Source organism: Natator depressus, chromosome 2, assembly GCF_965152275.1.
Source record: "Natator depressus isolate rNatDep1 chromosome 2, rNatDep2.hap1, whole genome shotgun sequence".
NCBI lineage: Eukaryota > Metazoa > Chordata > Testudines > Cheloniidae > Natator > Natator depressus.
In genome coordinates, this window is record NC_134235.1 from 42,138,252 (window position 1) to 42,144,251 (window position 6,000).

Sequence of the window (6,000 nt, forward strand, 5' to 3'; positions counted from 1 at the left end):
TTGCAACTTTTAGGTCTGTAATCGAGTGACCAAAGAGATTGAAGTGTTCTCCGACTGGTTTTTGAATGTTATAATTCTTGACGTCTGATTTGTGTCCATTTATTCTTTTACGTAGAGACTGTCCAGTTTGACCAATGTACATGGCAGAGGGGCATTGCTGCCACATGATGGCTTATATCACATTGGTGGATGTGCAGGTGAACAAGCCTCTGATAGTGTGGCTGATGTGATTAGACCCGATGATGGTGTCCCCTGAATAGATATGTGGACACAATTGGCAACGGGCTTTGTTGCAAGGATAGGTTCCTGGGTTAGTGGTTCTGTTGTGTGGTTGCTGGTGAGTATTTGCTTCAGGTTGAGGGGCTGTCTGTAAGCAAGGACTGGCCTGTCTCCCAAGATCTGTGAGAGTGATGGGTCGTCCTTCAGGATAGGTTGTAGATCCTTGATGATGCGTTGGAGAGGTTTTAGTTGGGGGCTGAAGGTGATGGCTAGTGGCGTTCTGTTATTTTCTTTGTTGGGCCTGTCCTGTAGTAGGTGACTTCTGGTACTCTTCTGGCTCTGTCAAACTAGCTCACACAGTTTCCACTCCCATGGGTGCAACTTCATTTTCCACTAGTCTGTCCTGCCTAAAGCTCTGAGACTCACCCACACGCCCAGAGGGGCAAAGCCAATGGGGTGCTGAGTGAACAAGCCACAAGCTCTCAGATATCACCATGGCTTAAAATCATATGTGGTTTTTTCCAGATATATACACTGGGTTTCTTTTTATTTGCATCCTAGGTTCTGCATCTTTAGGATGTACTTGGGTTGTGTTTTCAAGCTATTCTCGGCAACACCAGGACTAGAAATGTACTTTAAAAACAAAGCAGAAGGAGAGATTCTCATACATTCACATAACTTCAGGAGCTGGGGCTTCAAGAAAACACCAAATATCATGTGACTTGTAATAAAAATCACAAGCCTTGACAACATTGTAACTAGAAAGCAGTTTCAATATCCCCTTCCCTGAGATGGCAATTCCACAATAAACAAGGCTAAAAACCAGGGCTGCATTGTCACAACTGTCAGTGTTGCCTCCTCTGCACTTAGCGCAGCCCTGACTTCGTATGTCCCATAGGCATACAGAAAGCACAGGCTCTTCTAAGTTGGGTGAAGGGCATCATTCTTCAAATCCTGTTCTATCATGAAGATACGGATCAAGGCAATCCAGGCTGTTTCCACATCCAAGACAAGGGCCTTAGGGCCCTGCCTCTGCTATGGCTACTCTTTGCTACAACCAGCAACTGGGTAATGATTATCAAAGCTCAGCTTAGATGGCCAGGTCATGTTATCAGAACGGGTGAGGAAAGACTCCTGGCAAAGGTCCTCTATGGTGAACTGAGACTCAGAAAATCCAGGAAGGGTGGTCAACATAAATGCTTCAAAGACATCCTTAAGCAGAATCTCAATTCATGTGGCATAAACATTCATAACCTCCAAGGACAGACCTGAATGGAGAGCAGCTATCAATAAAGGTTGCAACACGGTGAGAAAGGCAGATGTGCAAAACTGATTGAAAAAAGGGCCTTGTATCATTGCAAGTCTTCAGTGGGAGCCTATGCATTCCTATGCAACATCTGCTCATGACATTGCTCCTCACAGGGTAGACTATACCACCAAAAGAAAACACACAGATGCTGTGATGGCATTGTTGGATATGACGGACAGCCATACATTTTGCTTTGGGTGGTTGTGGCATAGGCACCCTTATGGGGAGTTGCCTCCTGTCAAAACGGCAGAGGGTCCTCTATGGGTACTGTAGATGCTAGTAACTGGCCATCCCTGAGGGCTCTGCTAAAGTGGCATAAGAGCCTTCAACACAGAGCTTTCTGTCCCAGGGAGTGTGGGAGTGGTATTCTCCTTAGTGGTCTCTATTCCATGGGACTGAGATCATAGCTTTCTTTGTAGGCCTTTTTGCTCCACGGGAGTATACAGCCTTATGCTACAGGCTGTATATGATGATGTCACTGTAATGTCTTCACATGACTTCAGAGCTGTATCACAGAGACCCCATGACAAAAGGTCCCCGATATTTTGGGAACAGCTCTTACTTCAGACTGACAAACTCATTACACCAAACACTTTTCTTGAAGGGTAATTATTCATAAGGGATATCATGTGATGTCTTCAGAAAGCTTGTAATTTCTCCAGACTTATAACCATTGTGAGATGTATGTATGGGTAATATTAAAGAGCAATGTATTTATAGTGAAAGTGTACTTGATGGACCTGGGGTAGAAATTAATCGCCAAGGGGTAATGTGCCTTGAGAATGACTCATCTAAGCAAGAAGGAGTTGTCACCCTTCCCTAATTAGCTGGCAAGGTAAGGCAAGGCTTAGTTGATCAGCCTTGCTCCCTCCCAAAACTATCAATGGCAAACCATCAGAGGCACTATCAAACAATCAAAACCTCTTAAAGGTGAAAAAGAAACATTACGACAGAGAGAGCTGTTCCAGGGTCATGAATAGAAACAAAAGACTTATAGCAGAGTGTATTCCTTCTCTGATGAAATACCTTGGGAAGCAAGGGTACTTTCATTAACATTTTGTATCCTGGTTATTGAGAAACCAGCCAGCTCTGCAATAGAGACTGAACTTGTGTGGAAAATCTACTTTATTAGATAGGGAAGGTAACTATTGATAAGTGTAGACCCAGGATCACATTTTATGATTTTGCTTTGTATTATTACCACTTGTTTCCACCACTCTCTTATTTCTAGTTATATCTTTAGTCTTATTTAAATAAACCTTATTTTGTTTTATCATAAGTGCTCATAAGTGCCATGTGGTTTATAGGAGCAGTGGTTTAAAGTAAAACTGTAAACAGGGGTGCACTGCACTGGAATTTCTGTGAGTAGCCAGTGTCAAGGACTGGCTATCACAGGGGAGTGATTTAAGGTAGCTTGGATATTGGGGTGCATCTATTGTTAACCTGCAAGGCAAAATTAGGGCCCAGAGGAGAGTGCTTGAAAGACTGATGGTGCCAGGAAGCTGATGTAACGCTGACAGATCCCAGTCGTCGGCAGGCGGGATTGAACCTGGAACTTCTAGAGTTTAGCGAATGAGCCTCTACCGCAGGAGCTAAAAACCAACTGCCTGTTAGTTAAGGCTGTAGAACAGACTCATTTTATCTCTCATTCTGAGTGGTCTCGATGCCACCAGATGGGACAGAACATCACACCCAGGTGGTGTGTGGGTTACACTGACACCTAGCTAGCACAAAAAAAGACTCTTTTGCTCGAGGTGGGATAACAAGTTGACTCACAGGCTTGGGTACCCCAAGAACCATCACAGGAGTCATATGCATGGGCCTACTATGGCTAGTGGTTAATCCAGCCCTGATCCCCACCAATGGTGTTTCTATGTCTTCGTGCATTTGCACCATTATCTCCTGTATTGTGTATTAATTCAGTTATAAGGTCTTCCATTCAAGAGCTTGTCATTCTACAAGTACTGTAGAAGAGCATAGTGGTCATTTTCACCATTCCATGGATAATATTAAGATGAGAAAAAGTAAGGGTTACTTTCGTTGATGAAGGTCCTAAGTTCTATTCCTGATGATGAGCTGGGGTAGGCAGCCATGGATTCATTACAATATGGTAGTTCCTATCCAGGTTCTGTTTTGTCATGCAGCTGTGGCCACATACATACAGACACCCTAGATCTGTTATATGTTTTTACTTCAGAGGGGACTTGAACTCCTGTGGCCCATCAGATGCTGAGCATGAGTTTGTCTAACAGAGGGAGTATGTAATATGCTGCTGTGTCTGTCTGCTATGCATATAGTAACTAACTCCAGAGACTACAGAAGCCTGCTACTTATAGTTAACAGAGTTAGTTATTCTTTTATCTCATCGGAACATAGGGCATAGGTTTGGAGGAGGCCTTCTAGGTCATTGAGTCCAGTCCCCTGTTTTGTCAGGCAACCCCATCAGATAATCTCAAATTGAAAGGCTTGGGGATTTGGGGGCGAGATCCAGTGTCCTGTGAAATCAGTTGGAGGCTTTCCATTGTCTTTGATGGGCGTTGGATCAGGCCCCATGGTGTGTGCGGTTAGGCAGCCATGGATACACTACGGAATTGCAGACAACATTCCCTTTGCATATGGTCTAGGCAGAATTCTGCCATCCCATTGAGTGAGTCTTGCCTGAATGAGGACTGAGGGTGCACTGCAAGATTTGATCCACCATCTTTTGAAACAAGTGTATATTCTGAGTTTCTAAATACTTATTAAGACATTGTAATTTGCAAAACAATAGGTTAGAAGAAAACTGGAACAAAATAACTGACACTTGGGTAATACCTATTATGATTTGGTTTCATGATGTTTGAGTATGTTGGGGGTTGTCTGAGATCAGGGCAGGGTGGGGCACGGCAGAGCGACAGAGCAGAGCTCTGCTATGTCCAGTTCCCAATGATGTAAGGTTGGGCTGCCCACATTCAGCCTTGACTTTGTGTTGGGGCTAGATGGGTCTGAATCAGGGAACCCCAAGCAGCTGCCTGCAGCTAGCCCTCTCCCTACATCTGAGTACAGCACAGACATAGTGGAGCAGCAGGACGTACACATTTATTTATAAAACTCGGAAGAAAGGTGTCTGACAAGTCATATGAAGAGGTTTGCGGGAATTGTGTTGAGGGAACTGATTTTTCTCCTGCAAGCCAATGTCTGATCAACTACTGGAAAACCAATTTGATTACTTGTCTAGCAGCAGCCAAAAGGAAAAAGGAAATTAATCTGTGTATTCTAGTGGAGCATAAACTGAGATTTAGAGGTTTCCTGGACATTTTTAATAAAGTTTGAAGTACTTTTTCAGCTCTTTATTTATTGAATAGTTAAAAACTTGCTTTGCTTATGTCTTTAATGGTCCATAAATTATCCACTGCATATTTTACTGTAATTGTTTTTTGATATATTTTATTTCACTTTTAACTTTGTTCTATTGTATGTTTAAACAAGCACTTTCTGGGATAAATGACAGTCAATAACAATAATTATTAGTTGTTAAAATACTTTTGACTCATAAAAGTTTGCATGTAACTAACCCAAGTAACTGCATGATCTTATGCTGCAATCTTGTCCTTCCTGAACCTGCCCCATACCTGCTTTTTTGTTACTTTGCCTTGTCACATCACTTCTAAAGTTAGGCTCCAATTTTCTGAGAACACTTAAGCATGTGAGTAAATTTATGCAGTATATAGTCTCACTGAACACAATAGGACTACTCATAATACACAAGACACACATACACACACGTGGTTTTTTATATTATATATTATTGGTGTGTGTGTATATATACATACATGTATATACACACACTCACATAGATACGCACCCAGCAATAACATACATTCTTGATTTCTTGGTGTGTTAATAGGGTCAATTTCACAAAGCTGAAAACAATTGTGAGCCAAATCAGCTGGGAGGAAGAATTTAATCAGAAAAATGTGAATGTAATTGAGAATCATTTAAGAACACTTTACTAGATGACTAAAAAGCCACAATCCCACAACTCTGGAAGGTGGCCATGTTGGTTAAAAACCAACCTGGTTTAGAGGGGAAATGAAGGCAGCTGTAAAAAAAATAAAAATATAATATACAAAAGGAAGAAAGGAAAAGTAGATAGTAATGAATATAAATCAGACGTTAGGAACTGTATAAGATTGATAAGGGAAACTAAAGGCCACAACAAGACATCTATGGCTGGCAGAGTTAAGGACAATAAAAAGGAGTTTTAAAAAATATATTAGGAACAAAAAGAATCCTGACAATGGTATTGATCCATTACCAGATGGAAATAGTAAAATGATCAGTAATAATGCAGAAAAGGGAAAGGTATTCAGTAAATATTATTGTTCTGTATTTGGAAAAAAACCAGATGAATCAATCTCATCATATGGTGATGATGACAGTCTTTCCATTCCACTAGTATCTCTGGAGGATGTTAAACAGAAGACTGTAAA